The following is a 27819-nucleotide window of genomic DNA, read 5'->3' on the forward strand; positions in this document are numbered from 1 at the left end:
TAAGCACTGACACAACTTATTTATGTATTTAATCGTTTGCATGACAAACAAAAGGGTTCCATGCATTGTAAATGCACTGAACCGTCCTCCCATAACATGGGTGGAGTCATTTATGAGCTATTGTCCAAACCAGGCTGTAAAAGCCCCAGTTGAAGTCATAGCTGACTCTGCACTGTTAATGCCCAACACAAACAGACTCATAATAACAAGCCTAGTGTTCTAGGGTGTGTGAACCTTGCCATGAGACTCAAGCTTTCTGGAGTGATTTAAAATGTAAATTTTATTTTTATTCAGATATAGGTAGGCTAATAGCTTAGGGGACTACTGCCATTGAAAAGAAAGCTTGATATATCCACAGATACCAAGAGGAGGGGGCACTCTATGCCAAGAGCACCATGAAGGGAAGCACCAGGATCAGTCAGGAAGCAGAGGGAATCAGGGGAAAATGTGGACAAGAGTCTTTATTGTGTCTTCCATAAGAAGGGACAGGCAAAACAGGGTGAGCAGGTTTAGGATTGGCTAATTTAAATAATTGCTGCCGGCTCTGGGGCATAAGCACTGTTCCTGGTTGTAGGGTACCTGGCTCTGAGGTGATTAGGCAGAGGAACAATGACCCCAAGTGAAAGAGCCCATTGGAGAGAAGGGTTGAGGTATGTATAGGCTTGGATGGCTTGGGAGGCTGTGGATGGGTTAGTCTGATATGCAAGACTTGCTCCCAGGTATGTTGTTTGTCATCTCTAGGAATTAGCCAGCCCTCAGTAGGGCAGCAAGGCCCCAGATGTGAAAATATCAAGAGAGTGGAATAAAAACACATGCCTCATGTATGCAGTTAACCAGCATACACTGTATCAGGTGACAGCGAATTTACTACAATGGGATTGTAGCTTATTTGTTCTTTATATTGTCTTCATAAATCTCAAATAAAACAGTCCTTCGAATTTACCAACTGCTTCTGGTACAGCAGGGAAGGGTACAGTGACCTGTGACATTCAAAAACAATCTGCCACTGTTATTGTCACATAGTGTGTGCAGAGAGGGGGGAAAAGAAGAGATAGAAGAAAGCATAGAAATTTCATCAGAAACATAACTGTGTTGAGTGGAACACCATACTTCATGGTGGCTTGGCCATATGATATGTCACAAATCTGATGAGAGAAGGGACATATTAGAAAAGCTCCAAATCCTGGGACACCTGGGTGGCTCAGTGGTTGGGCATCTGCCTTTGATCTCCAGGATCCTGGGATCAAGTCCTGCATCAGGCCCCCTTCAGGGAGCCTGCTTCTCCCTCTGCCTATTTCTCTGCCTCTCTCTCTTTGTCTCTCATGAATAAATAAACAAACTTTTGGAAAAAAAAAGAAAAAAAGGAAAGCTCTAAATCCTAATTTTGTTTTGTTTTGCATTATTGGCTGGCAGAGAGCTTTTTTTATTCTTGACTTGAAATTGTTTGGCTTGTACTCAGTAGGTAGTCATGACAACTTTAGAGGGATGATGGCCTGGATGCAGACCCTGGCCCTGGTACTTAGAGCTTTGTGACATTGGGCTGATCTTGCCAGGTCTTAGTTTCTTCATCTAATGTGGAGATAATAATAGTATCTTGAGTGAGCTTTGAGTAGGTCAGCTTCCAACAGAAAGAGAATCCAATCAATTTTGTGTCTAGTGTATGATTTGCCCTTATTTCATACCTTTATTAACAAATACTGTATTTTTATTTTCCACTTCTGTTCCCTTCATTTTGATGTTACAAGATTTCTAGTTTTTCTAACAAAATTGATTATGAAGAAAGGGTAATTTGAGCATGTGTTAGCATTAAGAAGATGACTAAAAAGTACAGACATGCTACAAGGGACAGTTAACATATCAAGAAATTCCTCTAATTTCAATAAAATCTTGTGTTCTGATTTCCCTCTTACTAAAATATAATAGTTGAGACATATTATTTTTCTTTTTCTTTCTAGAAGCTATGTAGGCTCCTAGGAGAGATTTAGAAAAATGTTTTATAGGCAAAAGAAGGAAAGATTTAAATCACTATCATCTTTCCATGCAAATTCATCATTTTCATGTTTTCTAATTGTCTTCTTTTTCCAAATCAGTGTTTTAAAACTATAATTGTTGCTCATGATATGCGTACATTTCACTGTTTTATTTGACATCGTATCCTGGTTGTTGCATATTTCATTATACCATTTTTAGTATATAAGAATATTCTCTTGAATACTCTTATGGTTATTATAAGAATTATTGAGATAATTGAGAAAATCTAGCTATGGAGCAAAGGTCCCACGGGCTAGAGCCACCCAGAAGACATATTTAGGAGGGCGAACTAACTTCAAAAAACAAACACACAAAGAAAACCTTTTAAAAAATTAAAGAAGTTTATTTAAAAATACGGTTTTGGGCAGCCCCTGTGGCTTAGCAGTTTAACACTGCCTTCGGCCCAGGGCGTGATCCTGGAGTCCCGGGATCGAGTCCCATGTTGGGCACCCTGCATGGAGCCTGCTTCTCCCTCTGCCTGTGTCTCTGCCTCTCTCTCTGTGCCTCTCATGAATAAATAAATAAAATCTTTAAAAAAAATGGTTTTCTGCTTCTCTTGAAAACTTGGACCTGGCAATAATTGCGTCTTTGTTTCCTTGTGCAAGAATATTTGGAAACAGAGTAGGGTCCACTCTGGACTTAGTATAAGATTTTCAGTGCGTTGAATGTCCCATCCTCTGTTGCTCCTGCTCTCTTGATTTGGCTGCATTGGAGGCTAAGGAAACTTAGAGGAAATTCAAGCTCAGTGTGGGGTTGAGCTAGATGCCAGGAAGGCCTCACCAAATTGTAAGTCTAAGGCTTTAACTTAGCCATGGGGCCTGAGGGACAAGAATGGAGGGAGCAGAGAAACTACAACTCACTGGATACAGCAAGGTGAAGGCGGTAAAAGGATGCTCACAATATCTGAGTCTGGTCATTGCCTGGTAAGAGAAGATGACACGTTTGGCTTTTTATTTAGGGTATTTTTTTTTCTCTCTCTCTGAAGTCCTTCTTTCTGGAGGAATTTAGAAGTATGAATTATTACTCTTTGTCTGTACTGTGATGCTTCCAGAGGCAAGTATGATTCCTAAGAATGGCCTGCAGCATCTTTGATTTCTCTTGCTGATATTCGCTGGGATCCGAGGAAGAATTGAACCAACGAGGACAAACTCTGGTCATTGGGTTGGCCAAGCTAATAAGCCCTTTTACCCCTTGATGGTATGATCACACTTTGCGTGTTGGGACAAATCACTCTGTCCAAAGCAGAAAAGACTCATGACCCTGTTTCAAAAGTTCTTAGAATAATCAGAACACCATCCTGAAGAACATGATGGCTACTTTCAAAAATGTAAAACTGTTTTTGTATTAAAAAAAATAACCCATTTCTTATGGATGCCCTTGAAGTATAAACTTAGGAATAGTAAGTAAAAATTGTATTTTGGCTAGGTTTAAGAATAAATGCAATGAAAGCACATCTAAAAATTAGAGGTCATTAAAAACAGAAAAATCTCTCTGGAAAAGGGTGAGTTTCCTTTCACCAGAGGTACAGGAGTACATGCTGGAAAATGACTTGTCCAGGAGCTGGAGTGGGGATGCAAACACCGACTCTTTTATCTTAGCCAGTCTTACCACTGTAAGCCTCTATAAGCCAGAGCAGCCTACAAGCAGCGCCAGAGACTCTTGAATTGATATGGAGGCGGTGATTCTGAAAACACAACTTGCATTTCCTGCGGAGCCCAGAACTTGAGAGTAATCTTCTATCTCCTACTCAGATCTGCACTGGTTGCCAAACTGCAGGGGAGTAAAAGACTTTGCGTGATCTTGATAGACGAGCCGGAGAATCCCACACAGCTGTGTTGTGGAAATGTTCTCGATTTCCCTCATGATAACATTGAGTCATAAAAAGAAGAAATGAACATTTATTTGCCAACTCCACCTGTCTGTTGGGCCCACCATATCTATATTAGCATCAAGGGAACTTGCCTATAGTGCTGAAATTTTTATCAGTAGGAGAGAAGCAACTGTTCTTTCCCTTAAACGTTCTTTAAAGCCAGTTCCTTTTCTCATTGGAAATTAAATGATAAGAATCAAGACTTGGGTGACTCGGCTGTCAACATTTATATTTAGTAAAATGTTTGGAGCAAAAAAAAAAAAATCTTACATTTTTAAAATTCAGAATTAGAGAAAAACTGCTTTTGTTAAGAATCCAGTCTGAATACCAGAAACGGTCTTTTATCTAGATAAAAAAAGGAAGAAAAGAGAAAAGATAATTGTGTTTTCTAGATAAAAGCAAGATCAAGTGAAGGAGGGGAAAAGAAGGTAAATGAAAATTCAAGAGCAACAGTATTTTCTTTTTAAATGCCAAGTTCTGGGATTTATCCTTTTATTAAATTTCTTGGTAAATTCATTATTTCTGAAATCACTGCAATGACATCTCTTCCATTATCAGAGAAGATTAATTTTAGAGTTGAGTGGGATGTGAGTTTTCAATCTATCCAGATTAACTGATGCACTAATTGAAGTGCCTGTTTTCTTTTTACTTATATTTGCAATTAGCTCATCTGCTTTTTTAACACTTTTAGGATCAGATATTTGCTATGCAGATTCCTTTTAAAAATTGACCCTGTCCTGTGACCTTTGACCCACCTCTCAAGTTGAAATATAAGTATGTCCTGGTTGGGACAATGTGTGTTGTCCTGTTTTCAGGAATAATGCAACATTAAACAAAAATAATCAATAACAAAACAAAACAGGTTCTCTGGACCACAACAGCGAATCAGGTCTGGCATCTGTACCCACCACCTTCACAATTTGATTGATAACTGTGATTTGCTGACTCTCTCAATTACTCTGGTTTCATTACAGTTGAGAAATGTGCCAAGCTCTCATTTGGTTTTTATTATCTTTCTAGCCTTGTACTTGCGTGAAATGCCCCAAACTGGCATTTCAGGAAAAGGATAGGCAAATAGCCCAAAGAAAGAAATATATATGTTTCTTCACTGGTAACTTACAATCAGTATCATCTTGCATTGTCATGGAAAACTGTATAAAAATGCACCATTATCATTTAGGGCCCTGCAAACCATCACACAGCCTGTTCTAAGTCCTCTTAATGTGAAGATTCTATGTATATTTGGATTTTCTTTTATTCTGCTAATAAAATCCCCATTCTAATCTCACGTGAAGAGAACCATTTTCCAATCTCTTTGCACACTTTTGCTCTGCATCTACCTGGTCACTAATTCACACACAATATGGTTTTGGAATGACCTTGAGCTAAAGGTGCAATACCAAACCTTATGACTACAACAATTTTGAAGCGTTTCGAAGCACGGGCTAGTTTAATTAATTATGCACCATTTGAACTCAGAGCAAAAATAACAAATACATCCTTTCCCTCTGGTAGTAAATATTAGGATATATGGACAATTTTCCAGAGCATCTCTAAGATTGAGGACTTCCAAGTTTTGAACTAGCAGCTTAGGCAATACCTAAGCCTTTTACAGATTTGAATAGAACTTTCTAAGTCTGGCCACTAAATACAATTTTAAGATACAGGTTAATGTATGTCAGAAATGAACAGTCTAAACACTGCCCCCTGTAGAAAATAGTATATTGCATTTGATTTTATCACAACGCAGATAAAAATACACCAGAAAAAGAAAAGGTGATCCCTCTTGAATTCTATTTCCAATCTGGATATTAGTATTTTTGTTGATATTCTCCTTTAGCAGTAATACCTAACAGTAGTGTCTCTAAATACCCTGCTCTTTTGGCCAAAGGCCTACTGGAGCTCTTTACCAGTAAACCATGTGTTAGGATGAAATTTGAAGTTTTATCTTCCTCTCTGTAATCACAACACTCCAAACTGAAACCTCAAAGCTTGGCCTCTTTACACTTGGCCCATATCCAGTCACCTTAATAAAACTGCTTCTTTCTTGCCTCACCCTTGCTTCCTTACTTACTTCCCTGGGTAATCTGTATGTAGTCTGCTTCCTAGACTACATGGCAAGTTCTTTCAATGTTGGGATACTTTCAAATGAATCTTTGTAGGTAAAGACCACCTACCTGTGGTCTTCCCAGGTCCAAGCACAGAGCTTTGATATAATAAACATGCTTTAATTTTTTGATATGTAAATAAATAAAACTGAAAAATCATCTATTTTTATAAGATTCTTGGGCTAGGTTTATAGAACCTATGTCATATTTTGCTTGATTAACATTTACCTTATTTTTCAAATTAAAATTGCATCATTTTCTTAGAATCACAACCTCCTAAGTATATATTTTTCTATAATCTGAAATTAAAATACATTTGTGTAGGGTTACATGTATTTTTAAAAAATTCTTGAAAAAGTAAAAAACTCTACATTAAGCTCTACTTTTTCATTGTTTTCTACACATTTTTATTCTTTTAAAAGCTTTCTATACATAATAGTGTAGAAAGCCTCACATCTTTCCCTACAGATTAACAGATCCACCAAAAGCAGAATTGTCAGTGAATGGTATCTCTACTTGGTGACAAGACTAGCCTTTGGGTTCAATCCAGGTTTTAGATGCAGTCTCTCCTGAATATGTTTAATAACGTCAGAAACACCATACCCAGAGAAAAAGTATTCATAAGAAAGAATGCAAAGAATAAAAAGGCAGAGGATGTCGAGGAAAAGAAGAAATGCCTGATGACATATGGCATGTTTCCATTAAAATTATATATTAAGCATATGTTTCACAAGGTCCAAATAGTATCATGCCTATAATATGGTTTTGTTAGGGAGCTATCACAGAAGTCATTCATAATCCCTTTGCTTCTAATAAACCACAGTGATATATGATGTTTATTCCCATGGGCCTTAACATTTTTTATGGTCTTGGGCATAAATAACATGAAATCCAGATCATGTACCTTTTCTTTTTTAATAGTTGTAGCACTATCTCTATCACTGATCTTATGCTGAGAGGAAAAAGTTGACACTCCAGAAGAGTTGTCTATTGTGTGAAAACAGGTGTGGAAAGAATGGGTATATGGTAAAAAGGCTTATCACAGATTTTTAGATAAAAAAGATATCTATCTTATTTTTTAATCAGTTGTTAAATGCCAGGCACTGCTCTGAGCTGAGAAGCCAACATTTCCTGAAAAAGTTCAAAACTCTAACTAAGCTCTTAGGGAGCCAATGATGAACATAAAGAGGAGTTCTTGTTCTCATAGAGTTTAGAGTCTAGTGATCTTTAACATGAAAAGATTCTAAGTGCCTAAATCCATACTACATTGTCCCAGGTCAGGAATTGGCATAACTATGGCCTACGGGCCAAATCTGGACCACCGCCTGTTTCTGTAAAGTTTTATTGGAACAAAGCCATGCCTATTCATTCACATATTCTCTGTGGTGATTTTGCACTGCAGCTGAGTAGTTGTGATAGAGGCCATATGGCTTGCAAAGCCTAAAATATTTACTATCTTGTCCTTTACAGAAAAAAATTGCCAGTTCCTGTACTATGTGAAATGACAGTTTATAACAATGACTTTATTTGTTTAAACCTGAATTTACTCAACAAATTCTTCTAACACCTTACTGTGCTTTATCAGTAAGGAAACTGAGGCCCGAAGAGATTAATTATCCTGATCAAAGTCACAGAATCACCAGAATCACCAAGAAACAGAGTTGGTATTAAATGCTGGTCTTCTGACCAAGGGTCACTTCACAACAGACTGTGCTAAACCTGTTTTGGAATACAGCAGAGAGGAAGACAGCATTAACTCTTTATCCTTTGGTTTACAGTCAAAAGAGTTCAGGAGCTCAAAGCACTTCGCCTTTAAGACCCCAGGAGCTTCTTTGGCATATAGAAAAGAATTGGTAAGTTTTTTCATCTTATAAAGTAGGAAAAAAAAAAAAGGTTGTTTCTAAATACATTGTTAGAGGAGCTGAATCCTCCAGGTTTCTCTTTGTGATGCAATAGCACTGGACTGAAAGTGCATTTTTGAAGTCTAAGAAAAATTGAAATGTACCCTCAGCACCAGCAGCACATGGTGTTCAGTATGGGTTTTTGGTGAATAACAAAGATGCTTTATAGAACTTCGAGAAGGATTTGACCTTGTAAAAATACTGTGTGCTCTAAATTTCTGGGCCTGAAATTATTTCTTGCTATAGAGTCATAAGAGTATTACCTTTGGCTTTCAATTCTTGCTAACAAGAATGACCAACCAAATTTTTAAAACTTCAGACTTTCAGAGTTTTTAAAACATTTTTTAGGCTTTTCAGACTTAACTCTAGAATTTAAGTTCCTTACATTTAAAAAAAATTGAAAAATATTCTTTTAAAATATGTTAATTATAATCAACAAGTCAGTGACATGCCAAACCATAATGGAGCCTGAGGCAAGAGGAAAAATCAGATCTTGCCTTCTTTAACATTTTAATATATTATTCATCATGATTTGAATATTGCAAAAAATGTTATTTGTATTGATTATTGATTTTGGGGGGCAGCCCTTTACATTTATAGCTCAAAAGGCAAGTGGCTTACTCACCTCACTCTAGATTCAACCCTGCACAAACACTCATATTTAAAGATATTTTTGTCTCACTGGAAAAATTTTGTAAAATTAAGCTTCCAGAGAAAAAATTCATCCTGGCATTTTTTTTCCTTTCACAACTTCATTCCTAGCTTTACAATAAAGTAAAAATGTGTACAGTACTTGTTTTGCATCTGATTGTGCCCGATGAAAGTGTCACAGGAGGAAAGAGAAATCTGCACTAGGGTGATGAACCCTAGTCAGTGTTTGAGATGCGTGGACAAGATCTGGGAAAAAAGTTCAAGCTCTTCTCTGGGGAATTTCTTCTCTTCATCCATCCTTTTCCATTTTTAGACAGTATACAGTCCTGGTAAGTGCATCTGTCCTTTAAAAAAATTTTTTTTTGTGTATTTATTTGAGACAGAGCCAGAGAAAGAGCATGAGCATAGGGAAGGGGAGAAGAAAACTCCCTGCTGAGCAGGGAGCACAATGCGGGTCTCAGTCTCAGGACCCTGGGATCATGACCTGAGCCAAAGGCAGATGCTTAACCCACTTAGCTATCCAGGCACCCTATTAAGTGTATCTCTCCTAACTTGGCCATTCAGTGCTGTATCTCAAGTTTCTACACTAAGGAATTGGACTAGTAGGAAGAAGCAAGCCTTCTTGGACCAAATCTAAAGCCACGCTGTCCAGTCAATTTTTTAGTAATTAAGCTGATGATTTTATCTCCATTTATCTATCTCCTCAGCCTTTATTCTTAACTAGAATAAACATGAAATGAGAAAAAAATGCTCCTTTTTGACCTTAGTCCCAACATTCTCCCCCCCCCCACCCCCAGATTTTGTTATTTAAGTGTAGTCAAAAAGATTTTTTGGTTTTTAGACTTATTCTACCTCCAGCAACAAACTTTAAAGTCCTCTCTGGTTTACAGCCTTACCCATCATTTCAGTGCCTTTCCAAATGAAGCATTTTAACTTGAAGGAAGCATTTTATTTAAATTAAAGTGAAGTATGAACAAAATTGATTATTTTAAAAACAAAAACATAATTCAGCCATCTAAAATCTTATTTTCATTTTGCATGCTAACCTGTCAAAATGTATATGTCTGTTTTGAAGTTCCTTCTGATTGTGCATAACATATGTTCTGCTTTTGCATTTCACATTACGTCAAATCTATTTTTCTGTGCTTTTATATGGTCATAATTATACAGTAATCATTCTGTTATGTGCTTAACTTATCAGATCACATTCTACTTTAAACATTTAGATTCCTTGTTCAAGTAGAAGACAAAGTTCTTCATAAGTATAGAATATCTTTCAATTTACTTTTTTTTCTTCATATAAGTTACCAGGAATAAGGTTACCAGATTAAAGGAATGAATATATGATATATGATTGTAGTTAATTGTTCAAGTTTTTTTAAAATATTAAAAATAAAAATTACACCTCTAACGATGATATTTTAGTGACAACTTGCATTTGAGCTTTTCCAAAAAATTTCTAAAATAATTTGTATATTTTGGCCTTATTTTACTGATAAACACTGAACAGACTCAAATATTATAAACAAGAAAACTGAGGTGTAAAGCAATGCAAGGAATAGGATTGTGTTCATGTGTTACCAAATAGCTGGATTAAAAAATAATCAATAGTTGTGTTATTTATATAATACAAACATCTGGATATATAGAAGTAGACAACTTTTCTTTTGAGAAAAGATTTTTAATACTTTAATCTGGATGCTATGTAAACATACCTTGTTCCCAATTTGAATATCAACTACAAAATAGAGGCAAGAAGTAAGAGATGCTCCCATAATTTAAAACAACTTAAATTTGGAACAGAACTTACTAACACTGAAATCAGCATAAAAGTGACAATTCCTATTTTATTATTTTAAGAGGGCTAAAGCTGTAAAGTAGATCATAAAAAGTATGGAATACTATTTTCTAACAACTACTAAAATCATTCTTGATTTTTTTCTTATTTATTGTATTTAACTAAGCTAGCCATGATTCCCTGGTTTAAAGTCTATGAATTGAGTTTCATTATTTTATGGATTGAATGTTTGTGTCCCTGTCCCCATCCCCATCCATATATTGAAGTTCTTTTTTTTTTTAAGATTTTATTTATTTATTCATGAGAGACACAGAGAGAGAGGCAGAGACATAGGCAGAGGAAGAAGCACAGGGAGCCCCATGTAAGACTCTATCCCAGGACCCGGGGATCATGACCTGAGCCAAAGGCAGACGCTCAACCACTGAGCTACCCAGGTAGCCCAAAACCAGGAGCTTATACCACAGCTAACACTGCAAAATCCCCAAGTGTGTAGCTCTAGCAATGGATTCAGAGTCCAAGGACACTGTTCTGTAATCTGAAGCACCCCTTGCCCCCACCAACTCTACAACAAGAACCCGAGTGGAAATTGAGTCCGTCCTGCCGTAGAGGAGCCTGTATCTTTGCTGTTATTTCTGCCACTGTCAGAGTTAATGCCTAAAAAAAAGAAAGAAAAAAAGGAAAATATATTTTTTCCTTTCACTTTATCACTTTCCACTACCTCTCATTGCCAGAATGTAAAAGAAAGCGAGCTGGGAAGGGTGGCTGGTAATTGTAGTTTCCAGACATCTAGTCGCTATTGCACAGAACAGAGCACAGAATGTTGGATATGGACAAAAAAAACAAACAAAAAAAAGAAGACCAGGTAAATAATGTATATATAGTATACAACTGGTAAATATTTTTTTCTTTTTCAAACATTTGAAAGATAAAAATTAAAATAATTATTATATGTATAGTAGTTATTAACAAATAATTATTTGATACGTTGAACATTTGCTTTGAACATGATTTAATAAGAAATATTGACTATATACATACAAATTACATATGATTAGAAAGTTGAATAAAATTCTTGTTACCTCAGAGAGACAAGATAACTTCTCAGTCATCTGGATACACAAATCCCAATCTTCTTTGGCCATCTTAGCCCATTCTCACTCCAGAGGCAACTACTGCAATTATAGGCTCCGTTCTGACTACTTGCAGTAATCCTTATGGTGACTACCTGAAGTTAGACTATCAGCCCTGGGTACCTGACTCCTGAACAATTGACAAATCTGAAGTTTCCACTATCCCTTTATTTTTGGTAATTCTCTCTAGGAACTCACAGAACTCAGGAAGGCACTATACTTATGGTAACAGTTTTATTATAGTAAAAAAAAAAAAGATACAAATCATAACCAGACAAAAGAAGAGGTATATAGTGTGAGACCTGAGAGGGTTCCAACATAAAGCTTCCAGTGTCATCTCCTTGAGAAACCAGGATGTAACACTCTCCCAGCACATCATTGTATAACAACATGCACAGAATATTGCTAACAGGGAAGTGCCTTCAAGTGTTGCTGTCCAGAGTTTTATTGGGATTCCACTAAATGAACATGATTGATTGAATCATTGGCTATGTGATTGAACTCAGTCTTCAGCCTCTCTCCTCTCCCTGGAGGTCTGGTTGATATCCTGTGACTCAAAGCTATAGCCCTCTAATTACATGTTCAGTCTTTCTGGTTGTGGCCAGCCTCCATCTTGAGTCTATCTCATTACCACAAACTATTTAGGGGCCTGCCATAAATAACAAACACACTCTTATCACTCTGGGAATTCCAGAGATTTATAAGCTACCTCTCAGGAACCAGGTAAAAATGCCAGACAAATTCTTAAATCAATAGAACTAATACACCAGACTAGTTTTTAAGCCAATCCTTAACAAGATGGCAGACTCTTAGAGCCTTCTTCCATGTCAGTAAATGAGATCTGAGGTTGTTCCTGCTGCTCTAAACCTGGCAAATACATCCACGTAAGTCTACTCTCTCAGGGTTACTAGAAAATAACTCTGCATCTCTGTGACTGGCAGCTCCGGTATGGACACACTCTTTTAGCACTTAGGAACAAAATTTCCTTTAATTGCCACAGTTAAATTCTGCCCAAAGGTTCCCACTGTCTTACCTTTGCCCATCCATTTAGATCCCTAGAACAATGACTAAAGCATGGATTTGGTCTGAGAAACTTATCCCCTCTGGACAATGTGACCTGGGACTGTTGGCTACTTTTTACTCTTTCTACCAGTTCACAATCAAGGACCCAACAGAATGTATACAGGTTATGAAAGACAAAGAATTAGATTTCAGACAAGAAACTTATCATTAATATAAACTTGCCAGGTGTTTTTGAGAGAAGGAATTAACAAAAATTATTTCCTAATTGCATCGCTTTGAAGATAATCTTTCAAAACAACTTAGAAAGAAAAGTCTGATGACTTTCTTGGACTGTTATTTCATTCCTAAGGAAATTGTTAAGCTTTATAAAATGCATAAATGTTGCTTCATTTGTTTTAATAATCTTTTAAACTATATGATCAGGCTTATTATAAGATTATTAAACTGGCTTAATGTTACCTACTGTTGGCATGGTATTTTAGGAAATATAGTAAGAATGCTGAATGTGGAATTGAAAAAGCTTAGGTATTACTTTCAATAGTCATTGGTAGAATAATCATTACTTGGATTATTTCAGTGAAATTTCAACAGAGGAATCTATGGTAGATTGAATTATTGATGAAAATTGTTTAATTCCTTCTAATAATAATTACACCTACACTTCAAAATAAAGTGTACTTCCCTACCCCTCAGCCATGTGACTTGCTTCAGTCAAACAAATGTTAACATATGTGACAGAGCAGAAGACTGAGATGTACTTGCGCTTGGCCATGCATCCTGCAATTCTGCAGTTACCAGGAGAAAAGCTCCCCTGGGATACCTAATTACAACTGTAACCTGGACCCCCAAATTATCACACTTGGAGGAGACCTGAGCCTACTCTTCACTGAAGACTAAAGTAGACTCAGATCCAACCCATCGCTTGCAGCCAAAGCCAGCTGAGCCCAGCTTAGTCAGTCAAGTCCTAGCTGACCTATTAACATGCAAAAGAGAATAAATGATTACTATTTCTAAGCCACTGGATTGTGAAGTGATTTTCTAAGTGGTGTTTTGTGGCAATATTGACTAATGCAGAAGTTTGTAGCTAAGTATGAGGTGCTGCCATAACACATATTTGAAATATGTGTATCAGTTTTGGGATTGGATGGTGGAGAATAAAGAGACTTTGAGGAAAGCCTGGGAAAATCCTACATAGCGATAACATGTGTTAAAACTGTGAGAATCTTTAAGAAAGAGAAGAAGTGCCTATGGAATTTCCAATATTGGAGGAAATAAATTTTGAGGCAAAAGTTGAAAATGTGCTGATTGTTACTAGCTGCATTTGATAAGGTCCTACAATATTGAGATGAGCTCAGAGAAGAACTTACTGGAGAATAGGTATAAATAGTTATTGTTTTAAGCCACTGTGTTTTGGACCAGTTTGTTACACAGCATTATGGTGGCAATAGTTGATAGATATAGAACCGAAAATCTACATTAGTTTTAATCCAACAGCCCTATGGTCTTCTTTCTTCTATAAATATTGATCAATCTCTATGCTGGATGTTAAGAGGAATACAAAAGAAAAGGGAAAATTTAGCTTACAGAATTATTGCTATTTGTGGGTTTTATTTTAAGATGAAGTAATTTGAAATACAATAGTTATTGAAAAGGAAGTTAGTACTTTAAAAATATCAATAATTTTATAAATATAAACTGCTTTACATTACCTACAGATCTTCCTTGATTTACAATGCGGTTACAGTCAGATAAGCTTATCAGAAATTGAAACTAACATAAGACAAAAATTCATTTAGTATGTTTAATCTATGGAACATCATACCTTAGCTGTGCCTACTTTAAATGTGCTCAGAACACTTACATTAGCCTACAACTAGATAAAATTATCTAACACAAAGTTTATTGCATAATAAAGTATTGAATACATATGTAATTTATTGAATGCTGTACTGAAAGTTAAAAGCAGAATTGTTGTGTGGGCACAGAATGCTTGAAAGTACATCAGTTCTTAACCTTACGATCTTGTGGCTGACTGGGAGCTGTGGCTGCTGCTGCCCAGCATCATGAGAGCATTGCACTGCATCTTGCTAGCCCAAGAAGAGGTCAAAACTCAAAATTTGAAGTACGGTTTCTAACTGAAGGCATGTTGCTTTCATACCACTATAGAGTCAAAAAAATTATAAGTTGAACACTCATAAATCAGGGACTGTCCGTTTATATTTCTAAATAGGATCTGGGCAGCCTGGGTGGCTCAGCTGTTTAGCGCCGCCTCCAGCCCAGGGTGTGATCCTGGAGGCCTGGGATCCAGTCCCACATCGGGCTCCCTGCATGGAGCCTGCTTCTCCCTCTGCTTGTGTCTCTGCCTCTCTCACTTTCTCTCTCTCTCTCTCTGTCTCTCATGAATAAATAAAATCTTTAAAAAATATTTCTAAATAGGCTCTGGCATCCTTAATACAAGACATATTTTAAATATTGAAGGGTTGATAAAAACAGAATAATTCAACAATTAAATTACATTCTACTTAGCAGTTTTGCCTGTTAGTGAAAGAACAATAAATATTCTTGTATTTATTTTAATTGCTGGTTAATGCACCTCTGACCAAATTAAGACATCCCATAGTTGAACCGAACCAATATGGCCAATGTGATTAATTTGGTTTAAATCACTACTGGAGTCTTAATTCTATGAGAGACCTCATAAATTCTAGCACAGTACAAGCCAACAAGGTTGCAGTGCCAGGGTTAATGTTTATGCCTGTGTCCTGGCTCAGTGTATTAATCCCCAAATGGAGACCAACCTAAAAGCAGTCCAAACACGAGATGGGTTGCCAGAGTAGATTTCTAGCATTATAGCAACTTGTACATATTTATTCACCTCAGTTGTTTGATTGAGAAGTGTATCTATATCTATAAAGGGCAAATACCTGGCACACAATGGTACCATAAAATTATCATAAAATGAGACTATGAACATGATTATGTGGCCAAGAAGTTCACCATCTGACAGATGCAACAACAAAGGCCACATCTTGTATATATTTAGGGAAATTTTGTGCACAGTCCCAATTAATTTTTTTACCCTCCCTTCCTTTAGTAGCTCATCCCTCCAGAAAGAAAAATAAATCTGAAATATGGGCACAAAACAGAACAGGAGAGGAGGGACACCTGGGTGGCTCAGTGGTTGAGCGTCTGCCTTCAGCTTAGGTTATGATCCCAGAGTCCTGGGATCATGTCCTGCATCAAGCTCTCTGCAGAGCCGGCTTCTCCTTCTGCCTATGTCTCTGCTTCTTCTGTGTCTCTCATGAATAAATAAATAAAACCTTAAAAAAAAAGGAGAGGAAAATCTTTGCGGTGACTAGGACCCCATGTAAAACTTACAAATTTCAATTCTGTCAAACATTCCAAGTTTAATATAAATATTTTAAAATATTTGCTCACTGTATACATTTAAACATATCCAGAAGGCTCATCCAGTAAAACTAAATAATTTCTTGTGCCTTAGTAAGCTGTCTACTTTGAGTCATGAACCTCATAAGCTTCATGAACCTCACAACAGGGATACCTTACCACATGCCACAGATTATGATTTTTCTTTCTTTGTTTTGTAGATGGAAGAAAAATTTGTTTCCATTTCTTAACTTGCAGTTTTATTCCTTGTGCCATACCAGACCTTTGGTTGTCCTTTTCTTGAAAATATGTTTTCCTAGTGTTAAGGACTTTTAACATTTTTACAGAAGAGATTTATTATTTTCACTTAGTTTTTGTTTTGTTTGCTGAAAAATGAGATACACGGAGACATGTTATTTTTTTTAAGATTTATTGATTTATTTATGAGAGAGAGAGAGAGAGAGGCAGAGACACAGGCAGAGGAAGAAGCAGGCTCCACGCCGGGAGCCTGACGTGGGACTCGATTCCGGGTCTCCAGGATCGCGCCCTGGGCCAAAGGCAGGCGCCAAACCGCTGAGCCACCCAGGGACCCCCTGAGACATGTTATTTTTAAAGGCTCACTTTGATTTGTTGGATAGTGGCCAACCTAAAATATGTACTGTTATTGTGGAATATGAAAACTCAGGAGACATTTCTATATCAAAGTCATCAGGCATTAGTGAGAGTAAACTGAATGAAGTATAGAGTAGGATTTGCTTCCGTAGGATTCTCTTGTGACAAAAAATCCCTTGCAATACCTTCCAGATCAATCAAAATATTAAAGACAAGGTTATTTGCATCCATCAAATGCAGCGAGACACACTGGCATCAGGGCTATGGAATTCTGGGTTTCACTTGCCCAGGAAGTTCACAAGCAGTAACAAAAAGCTCTTAGCATATTTCCCACAGACAGGGCAGGGGGTGACTGAATATTTAAGCATGCCAAAACATCAGAATATACCTCTTCTACTTAGGAATGGAAACTGCAGCTCCTAAATTTTATGTATTTTCAAGCAGTTAACACAATATATTGTCTGAAAACCATCACGTCACTGCTATTTCTTTTAAGATTTATTTATTTATTTTAGAGAGAGAGAGAGAGCAGGGGCAGGGGCAGCAGGAGAGGGAGAGAAAGAAGCCTCAAAGCAGACTTCCCGCTGAGTGTGGAGCCAGATGCAGGGTCCATCCTAGGACCCTGAGATTATGATCTGAGTCAAAAATCAAGAACCAGCAGCTCAACTGACTGAGCCACTAAGGTACCCCACATCACCGCTAGTCTCCTAACAAATTGCTTCATAAATGTTAACTTAAAGGATAATTTTGTACATCCAACCATAATGTGTTCCATGTATATTTATTATTGACCCAAGAGAAAAAGGGGGAAGGAAAATCATTGCTCACTTTTTTTTGACATACAGTGATGGCTGGCTTGTAAAAAAAAAAAAAAAAAAGTAGATGAATCCAGAAAGCATGCATTCAGTTATTGGGAGAATCTGATGTCATCCCATCAGGAGAAACTGCTCAGGTTCTATGATATTTTACATCTGCAAGCCACAGTATTATGTCCCTCAACTGTTAATGCTGCTACTAAAATTAGGGCCAGGAACTCCACAGCTGAAGTGATTTAAGTGGGTTTGGAAATAACATTTGTTCATACTCTCTTTATAAGGTTATGGTTTGGGTAAGTATAGTATGTTGAAGGAGCTCATTTTGTGGATTTATTTCTACATAAGTAGCTGTGGCCAAGTTCAAGGGGTATGGTGCCTATTTGAGATTTCTCAATTTTACTTTAGTGGGTTTGAATGCCCTTATCCAGTTTGGCTCGGAGATTATATTTTCTCTGGACTGGAGTTGTAAAGAAAGCAATTTAAAATGCATAAACACAGTGACTGAGCCATGCCGTATATCCACCACCCAGCAGGGTATTTACACTAAGCACTGCCTCACTTCCTAACTACTCAGCTGAAGTCCTCACTCCCTTCTCAGCTATTAATATTCATGTGAATTTGTACCACTGGGGTTCAGGCAGAATAAAAGGCATCATATTGGAACATCATAGAATAACTTGAGATTTCTAAGACCAAATTTCCCCCAGAATATGCTTTTACAAAATGAATCAGAAAATTTTATTTTACCTTAATTTTTGGTGTAGTTAAACACAAACACACACACACACACACACACACACACTCAGGAAGCCTGAGTTTAACTTTGGCTCAGACACCAAATAGGTAACTTAACCAATATATATGAGTGTTCACCATGTGATTATCATAGTACTAGATGCCAGAATCTAAAGGAAATTCATAGTTCTTGATCTTGCAAAGTCTACTGTCCAGCGGTGGGAGCTAAATGAGTATTTCATTTTGGCAAGTAAGAATGTTATCAGTCTATAGACCCTATAAGTAAAGGTGTAATAGTCAAAGCAGCTATTATTCTATAATTTGGTGTTAAAAATACATCTCACAAGTCAAAAATTTTCACAATTAACCATTTATCAAGCACTATGCATTGTACTTTACACGCATGTGGTCTCTTAATTCCCACAAAGACTCTATGAGGTGAGGTAGTAATGCAGACATGTTATGTGCCTGGCCCAAGGTCACACAGCTGGTAAGTGGCAGATGCAGAACCAGGATGCCAGTCTGCCGGCCCCCAAAGGCCATACTCTTACAACTGATGTAAACCACTTCCAAATAGGAGTAAACTAAGACTGTCCATCAGAGATATGATTAAGATAGAAATAGAGCCTACAAGATGAAAAGTCATGATGCATTTTCAGGATGGAACTGATGTGTTGAAGGGAAGATTGAAAGGAATCATTTCTAGACCACATCTGTTTAGAGATTAAGTACAGATATGTACTATTATATTCTATAATTTATATTTTTCTTATTAAATAATAATCAAGGGAAGAATGTGAGCTGGAATGTGGTAGTTGGGAATTATAAAACATGTTTTTGTCTGCATACATTTATTGCTAGCTGGCTGAAGTGGAAACCGTGTGACAATCCATAGAGGTCCCAGAAGGGTGCCCTGGAAAGAGACTGGCCCCAGAGCCTGATTCCTGCCAATGACTCTGCATGGCACTGGGAACTCATTTCCTTGAACTAGTAGTATTCAGTGCTTCTATCTGTAAAATGAGGACAATGGATCCGGTCCAGTTTTTAGTTCTTGTGACTGTTTCCAAAGGAATTAAGCTCCATGATTTACTCTGACTTTGGAAGTAGAAAGTCTATTATCCATACACTAAATATATATATACCGATTAGACTTTGGATTTTACTTCCTGTTAGAAACACTTCTCCTGTCTCTAACTGTACCTGGAACACACACACACACACACACACACACACACACACATTCTTTCCCTCTCTCTCTCTCAGACTCTTTCTCTTTCATTCCTTCTCTCTCTTACCTGAATATCCAGTCATTCTTTCAGGTCTCAATTTAGAAGTCTCTCTGTTAAGGAAGGTTTCGCTGACTCTCGAAGTCTTAGAACACATACGTGTTCTCTTGACCTCTATAAAAGAACTCTTGCCTCAACTGTCACAGAGATGTTGTGAGGGTTGGCGTTGATAATACATGTACAGTGCTTGTATCATCCTTGGCTCATAAAAGCACTCAGTAGGAGCATCTGGGTGCCTCAGTGGCTGGGATGGAGTCCCTCATCGGGCTCCCTGCAGGGAGCCTGCTTCTCCCTCTGCCTATGTCTCTGCCTCTCTCTGTGTGTCTCAAATAAATAAATAAATAAATAAATAAATCTAAAAAAAGCACTCAGTTACTATTAACTAACATAACAATCACGATCATCATCATAATTATTAAGCTTATGACACCATGTTTTATTAGTTTCTTTGAATCTCTGTGTCATCTATTAGGTGTTAGGTTTAGAGGGACCATAATGGTCTGACTTACTATTGCACCACCAGCAACTGAGCACAGTGAATGACAAGAGTAGGTAAATATGTCTTGACTAGTTAATGCTACATAACACATAGCAGTTTACATAAGGAGACTTTCATTTCCACAACAAAGAAAATTAAGCCTGTAAGCACTTCTATTCTAGTGGAATAGACTGAAGCCTGCCATTGAAAATAATTATGTTAGGAGGGTTATAATAAAGTCATGAACTAAATTTTCCAGAGACATAGCAAAAGAAGTAATTGATATTGCCTGAGAGGTGAGGTACACAACACTTGAGTCAAGCCTTGTAGAACCAGAGCGATTTTACTTAGCAGCAGAGACGTGAGAGAAGGATTTTATATCACCCAGGAGGAAAATGGTATAAATAAAAACTGCCGAACATGTTTCTACTACTGGCTTACTAGATCCTTTGGAGGGAGCACTGGGGTAAGAGAGAGGGTTAGTAGATAGTGTTCACTGCAGCTATTCACTTGGGATTATGTTTTGATTTTCTGTTTAACATTTCCTCTTTTCCAGCCTCCATCTCCATTTCTGGAACATCTCTCAAATTCAGATAATTGTCACCCACTCTCTGCTGCTGAGTTCAAGTCATTAAAATATTACCTATCTGGTCTCCTATTTGCAATAGATCCTTCAGATCACTGCCAGTTATTTCTGAAACATTAAACATTGATCTGATCCATTATATTTCTGCTCTAAATTTTAATTTAATCTACCAGAACCACTATTTACTTTTAAAATAATGTTTTCTGTGCTCACTTTGGCAGTACATATACTAAAGTTGGAACAATAGAGAGAATATTAGCCCCTGCACAAGAATAACATGCAAACTCATGAAATATTAAAATAATATTTTGTGAGGAGAAAGTATTGTAGCAATGTTCCACATGCTAAAAGATTTCTACATTCTCTTTTTTTATCTCTCTAATTATTAAGAGCTTGATTAGTAAAGTCATAATCAGTGGACAAATTATCATGAATCTGGTGAATAAAAATCAAACTGCTAGGAAAAACTATTTTTTAAAGATTCTATTTATTTATTTGAAAGAGAGAAAGAGAGCACGAATAGGGGGAGGGAGAAGTAGACTCTCTGCTGAGCAGAGAGCCGATGTAGGGCTCCATCCTGGGACTCTGGGATCACAGCCTGAGCCAAAGGTAGATGCTTAACTGACTGAGATACCCAGGTGCTCCCCCCTCCCTGCTTTTAAAGATTTAATTTGTCTTTCGTGCATTTTTAAATGGATTATTTGGGGGGTTTGAATCACTTAAGTTCTTTATATGTTTTGGGTACTAACCTTTTATAAGATATGTTATTTACAAATATCTTCTCTCATTTAGTAGGCTTTTAGTTTTGTTGATTGTTTCCTTTGTTGTGCAGAAGCTTTTTATTTTGGTGTAGTCCTTGTAGTTTATCTTTGCTTTTATTTCCCTTGCATCAGGAAACATGCCTAAAAAATGTTGCTACAGCCAATGTTACAGAAATTACTGCTTTGTACTCTCTTCTAGAATTTTTATGGTTTCAGGTCTCACATTTAGGTTTTTAATTCATTTTGAGTTAGTTTTGTGTGTGTGTGTGTGTGTGTGGTCTAAGAAAGTAGTCCTGTTTCATTCTTTTGCATGTAGCTGCCCAATTTCCCCAGCACCACTTGTTGAAGAGACTCTCTTTTCCCCATCACATATTCCTGCCTCTCCTGTTGAGTATTAGTTGACCATATAATTGTGGGTTTGTTTCTAGGCTTTCTGTCCTGTTCCGTTTGTCTATGTGTCTATTTTTGTGCCAGTACCATACTGTTTTGGTTACTACAGCTTTGTCATGTAACTTGAAATCTGGGATTGTGATACCTCCAGATTGTTTTTCTTTTTCAAGATTATTTTGGCTATTTGGGGTCCTTGTGATGCCATATTAATTTTAGGATTATTTATTCTAGTTCTGTGAAAAATGCTATTGATATTTTGATAAGGATTGCATTAAATCTGTAGATTGCTTTCAGTAATATGTACGTTTTAACAATCTTTTTTTCTATCAATCCAGGAATATGGAATATCTCTCCATTTTTGTTTGTGTCATCTTCAATTTTTTTCATCAATCTTTGATAGTTTTCAGAGTAAAGGTTTTTCATCTCCTTGGTTAAGTTCATTCCTAGGTATTTTATTATTTTTGGTGCAATTATAAATGGATTTACTTTCTTAATTTCTCTTTCTGTTGTTTCTGTGTTAGTGTATAAAAATGCAATGGATTTCTGTACATTGGCTTTGTATCCTGCAAAGTTATGACTTAATTTAACACCTCTAATAGTATTTTGGTGGAGTCTTTAGGGTTTTCTGTGTAGAGTGTCATGCTATATACAATTAATGAAAATCCTACTCCTTTTTTTTTTTGTCTGATTGCTGTGGCTAGGTCTTCCAATACTTTGTTGAATAAAAATGGTAAGAGTGGATTATCCTTGCCTTATTCCCAAGCTGAAGGGGGAAACTCTTTCACTTTTGAGTATGATATCAGCTGTGGGTTTTTCATATATTGCCTTGATCATGTTGAGGTATGTACTCTCTAACCTACTTTGTTGAGGACTTTTATCATGAATGGATGTTATACTTTGTCAAATGCTTTTTCTGCATATACTGAAATGATCTTTTTTTTATCCTTTCCCTTATTGATGTGATGTATCACAGTGATTGGTTTGTGAATATTGAACCACCTTGAATCCAGAGAATAAACCCCACTTAATTGTGGTGAATGATTTTCTTAATGTTCTGTTGGATTTGGTTTGCTATTATTTTTGTTGAGGATTTTTGCATCTATGTTCATCAGAGGTATTGGCCTATAGTTTTGGTTTTTGTTTTGTTTTGTTTTGTTTCTTTTATAGTGTTCTTATTTGGTTTTGGAATTAGGGTAATGCATACCTTGTATAATGAATTTGAAAGTTTTCTGTCTTTTTCTATTTTTTGGGAATAGTTTGAGAAGAATAAGTATTAACTCTTTTTTATCTTTTAAAAAATTTTTAAAAGATTATTTATTTATTTATTTATTTATTTATTTATTTATTTACTTACTTATTTAAAGAGACTGTGAGTAGGATAAGGAACAGAGGAAGAGGGAGAGACAGAATCCCAAGCAGACTCTTCACAGGGCTCAATCTTATGATCCCAAGATTATGACCTGAATGAAATCAAGAGTCAAATTCTTAGCCAACTGAGCCCCCCAGGTACCCCAGTGTTAATTTTTCTTTAAATATTTGTTAGGATTCACCTGGGAAGACATCTAGTCTTGGACTTTTATGTTTGTTGGGAATTTTATGGTTTTGATTCAATTTCATTGCTAGTAATCAATCTGCTCAAATTTTCTATTTCTTCCTGATTCAATTTTGGAAAGTTATATGTTTTAAGAATTCATCCATTTCTTCTAGGTTGTCCAATTTGTTGGTATATAATTTTTCATAATATTCTCATAATTCTTTGTATTTCTGTAGTGTTGGTTGTTATTTCTTCTCTTTCATTTCTGATTTTGTTTATTTGAATTCTCTCTCTCTCTGTCTCTCTCACTCTTTTATGACTCTGGTTAAAGGTTTATCAATTTTGTTGATCTTTCTGATGAACCAGCTACTGGTTTCATTGATTGTTATATTAGTTTCTAATTCATGTATTTATGTTATAATCTTCTACTAGATTTGGGTCTTATTTATTTGTTCTTCTTTCTCTAGCTCCAGTAGATATAAATTACATGTTTTTTGTTTTTTTGTTTTTTTTTTTTGTTTTTTTAGATTTTTCTTGCTTTCTTGCTTCTTGAGGTAAGCCTGTATTGCTATAACCTTCCCACTTAGAACAACTTTTACTGCATCCCAAAGATTTTGGACGATTGTGTTTTCTTTTCATTTGTCTCCATGTATTTTTTTAATTTCCTCTTTGATTTCTTGGTTGGCCCATTCATTGTTTAGCAGCATGCAATTTAAGCTCCTTATATTTGTGTTCTTTCCAGTTTTTTTCTTGTGATTGATTCTAGTTTTATAATGCCATGGTCAGAAAAGATGTATAGAATTACTTTGATCTTTTTGAGTTTGTTGAGATTTGTTTTGTGGTCTAATGCATGATTTATTCTGGAGAATGTTTCCTATGCATTTGAAAAGAATGTGTATTCCACTATCTTAGGATGGAATGTTCTGAATATATCTGTTAAATCCATCTGGTCCAAGGTGCCATTAGAAGCCACTATTTAGATAATATATCCACTGATGTAAGTTGGGTGTTAAAGTCCCCTACTATTATTGTATTACTATTTAATACTTTCTATGTTTGTTATTAACTGCTTTAAATATTTGGGTGCTCCTGTGGTGGGTGCATATTTATAATTGTTATACTTCTTTTTTTTAAGATTTTATTTATTTATTCATAGAGACACAGCTAGAGAGAGAGAGAGGCAGAGACACAGGCAGAGGGAGAAGCAGGCACCATGCAGGGAGCCTGATGTCGGACTCGATCCTGGGTCTTCAGGATCATGCCCTGGGCTGCAGGTGGTCTAAACTGCTGCACCACCGGGGCTGCCCAATTGTTATACTTCTTGTTGAATTGTTTCCTTGATGATTATATGGTGCTCTTCTTTGTCTCTTGTTATAGTTTTTGTCTTAAAGTCTGTTTTGTCTGGTATAAGTATTGCTACCCTGACTTTCTTTTGACATCCATTTGCATGATAAATGTTCCTTCAACTCTTGACTCAATCTACATATGTCTTTAGGTCTGAAATAAGCCTATTGTAGGCAGCATATAGATGGGTCTTTCTTTTTCATCCATTCTGTCACCCTGTGTCTTTGATTGGAGTGTTTAGTTAGTTCACAGGTAATTATTGATAAGTATGTTAAATGTATTAACATTTTGTTACTCATTTAATGGTCATTTTTATAGTTTTTCTTTGTTTCTTTCTTCTCTTGTTCTCTTCTTTCATTGTTAGTTGCCTTTCTTTAATGATACACTTGGTTTCCTTTTTCTGGTTTTTTTTTTTTCATATCTATTACTGGTTTTAGATTTGTGGTTACCATTAGCTTTGTATATAACATCTTCTGCATATAGCAGTCTATATTAAGTTGATGGTCACTTAATTTTGAACCCATTCTTTACTCCTCTCCTCCCCACATTTTAAGTTGGTGGTGATATGCTTTACATCCTTTTATTTTGTGAGTCCCTTGACTGATTTTTACAGATGTACTTATTTTTACTGCTTCTGTGTTTTATACCTTCTTTACTCTTGTTTATGATCTTTCTATTCAGAGTCCCTTTTAACATTTCTTGTTAAAAGTTTGGTTGGGGGATCCCTGGGTAGTGCAGCGGTTTGGCGCCTGCCTTTGGCCCAGGGCGCGATCCTGGAGACCCGGGATCGAATCCCACGTCAGGCTCCCAGTGCATGGAGCCTGCTTCTCCCTCTGCCTGTGTCTCTGCCTCTCTCTCTCTCTCTCTCTCTCTCTCTCTCTCTGTGACTATCATAAATAAATAAAAAATTTAAAAAAAAAGCAAAAAGTTTGGTTGGATGTTTAACATGTCTTGTTAAATGGCTGATTTATGGTCATAAATTGCTTTAACTTTTGATTTTCTGAGAAACCCTTTATTTCTCCTATTCTGAATGATAGCTTTGCTGGATAAAGTATTCCTGGCTGCATATTTGTCCTTTTAGAACTATATCATATCATTCTGTTCTGGCCTGCAAAGTTTCTGCTGAAAAATCAGCTGATAGCATTATGAGGTTTCCCTTATATGTAACTGCTTTCTTTTATTGCTTTTAAAATTCTTTCTTTATCATTACTTTTTTGTCAGTTTAATTACTATGTGTCTTTGTGTGGTCCTCTTTGGGTTGATTTTCTTGGGAGATCTGCTTCCTGGTCTGGATTTCTGTTTCCTTCCCCAGATTCAGGAACTTTTCAGCTATTATTTCTTCAAATACATTTTCTGCCTCCTTTTCTTTCTCGTCTTCTTCTGAGATGTCTATAGTATGAATGTTATGATGCTTGATGGTGTCACTGAGTTCTCTAAGTCTATTCTTTTGCATAATTTTTTTCTTTCATTTGCTCAGCTTGATTACTCTCCATTACTCTGTCCTCTAGATGACTGATTCATTCTTCTGCTTCATCTAGTCTATTATTTATTCCATGTAGTATATTTTTAATTTCATTTATTGTGTTCTTCATCTCTGATTGGTTTTTTTATATCTCATTGTCAAGGGTCTCACTAATGTCCTCCACTCTTTTCAAGTCCAGTGAGTATCTTAATGATCCTTACTTTACATTCTTTATCAGATATATTGCTTATATCTGTTTTGATTTTGTCTCTGGCCATGGTTTTGTCTTATTCTTTCATTTGGGACACATTCCTCTGTCTCCTTGTTTTGTCTAACCCTCTATGTCTTTCTCTGTGTTAGGAGCTAGAGCTATGTCTCCTGCACTGGAAAGTAGTGGCCTTATGAAGAAGAGCTCCTTAGTGCCCTGGTGTGTAGCATCCCCTGTTCACACCAAACGTGTAACTTCAGGGGTGTCTCTATGTGTATTGCAAATACCCTGCTGTTGTAGCTGAGCCACTTTTTTCTTCAATCCAATCATCTACAATGATGTTTTGCCTGTTGTGGGCAGTAATTGGCTCCTGTGGTGTCAATGGGCCAGTCTGGGGACTCTCTTTGAGCTTGAGTTGTGTCAGACCAGGTGTTTGCCAGAGATGTAGTAGCACTACACTGCCAGACATTTTCCTCCTATTGTCCCCTTAGAAGCTTTCTTTGGTGGATGGAGTCTGCAGTCAGACCACTTGTCTGCTTCTAATACACTTCTGGGACCTACATCTGAGTGGTGTGTGTGGTTATCTTTCTTTTTTTCTGAAGCAGAAGTCACTTCAGAGTGGCACTGGCTACTGCAGTGTCTGCTTACACACTGCTAGGGCTGTGACATAGGCCTGCATGAGCCCCAGGAGAGTATTGGAGAGGGCAGATCCACTGAAGCATAGCACTGGGAAGCAGTGTGTAGGGAGCACAGCTGCTAGGAAGCTTTGAGTGCCCTGGGTCCTCTGTGAGAGGGCCCCTGCAGTGCCAGGACTGAAGCGGGCTGTCCAACGGAGTGAATTGGAAAGAACATAACGCAGGGGGTACAGGATGCAGTGCTAATAAATTAAATAGCATGTCTCCCAGGTGGCCATGTGTTTACACTGGAGGTGGGGTGGGGAAGGAAATAGTGCCTCTTAGTTCCTTTGTTCCTAGAGGAGTCCCCTAGTGATTTCTATCCCTCTGAGACCTGATTTGAGATTTTTTTAAAGATTTTTTTAATTTTTATTTATTTATGATAGTCACAGAGAGAGAGAGAGAGAGGGGCAGAGACACAGGCAGAGGGAGAAGCAGGCTCCATGCACCGGGATCCCGACGTGGGATTCGATCCCGGGTCTCGAGGATCACGCCCTGGGCCAAAGGTAGGCGCCAAACCGCTGCGCCACCCAGGGATCCCCCTGATTTGAGATTAGCAAATAACTCCTCCTCCTGTATGCCCTAGCATTTTTCAAACTGCTGCTTCTCTGTGGATCATTAGTTGTGCTATCTCTTTTAAGGTGGGGAATCGGTTTCCTCTAGTCTTCCTGACTCTCCCAGAGCCAAGCCTACTGATTTTTTTTTTTTAAATTCCAGGGTTTAAGTCCTACAAGTTGTAAGAACTCATGAAATTTGGCACCTTTGTCTTCAAAGCCAAATGTTACAGGGATTTGTCTTCCCCATGTAGGCTCTCTATTTTGGGGTTCTGCTTCTCTCCCATCTTTGTGTCTGCAAAATCCTTTCCTCTCATGGACAATCCCATGAGTCTCTTTACTTCCTGTCTTTTGGCCCATCCTAACCTCTTCAATGTGGCCTCTTCTTTCATTTAGCTATGGAGCTCTGCCAGTCTTCAGGTAATTTTCTGGGTTATCTACACTGATGTGAATATTATGTAGTGGTATTTGTGGGACCAGG

At 37.0% G+C, this 27819-nt stretch overlaps 1 long non-coding RNA gene and 1 other non-coding gene across 2 annotated transcripts in view; both read left to right on the forward strand.

The window, feature by feature from the left end:
* The first annotated feature begins 580 nt into the window (after nucleotides 1–580).
* Nucleotides 581–27819, forward strand: part of LOC129501844 (uncharacterized) — a 59322-nt gene continuing 32083 nt past the window's right edge. The window contains exons 1-2 of the long non-coding RNA XR_008662830.1: nucleotides 581–650; nucleotides 7788–7862. This is a non-coding gene — a long non-coding RNA (uncharacterized LOC129501844). The remainder of the gene's footprint in view (nucleotides 651–7787; nucleotides 7863–27819) is intronic.
* On the forward strand, nucleotides 20617–20718 carry LOC129501909 (U6 spliceosomal RNA). Its single transcript, XR_008662849.1, has one exon. It is a non-coding gene; the product is annotated as a U6 spliceosomal RNA (small nuclear RNA).

Source organism: Nyctereutes procyonoides, unplaced genomic scaffold (genome assembly GCF_905146905.1).
Source record: "Nyctereutes procyonoides isolate TBG_1078 unplaced genomic scaffold, NYPRO_anot_genome, whole genome shotgun sequence".
Lineage (NCBI taxonomy): Eukaryota > Metazoa > Chordata > Mammalia > Carnivora > Canidae > Nyctereutes > Nyctereutes procyonoides.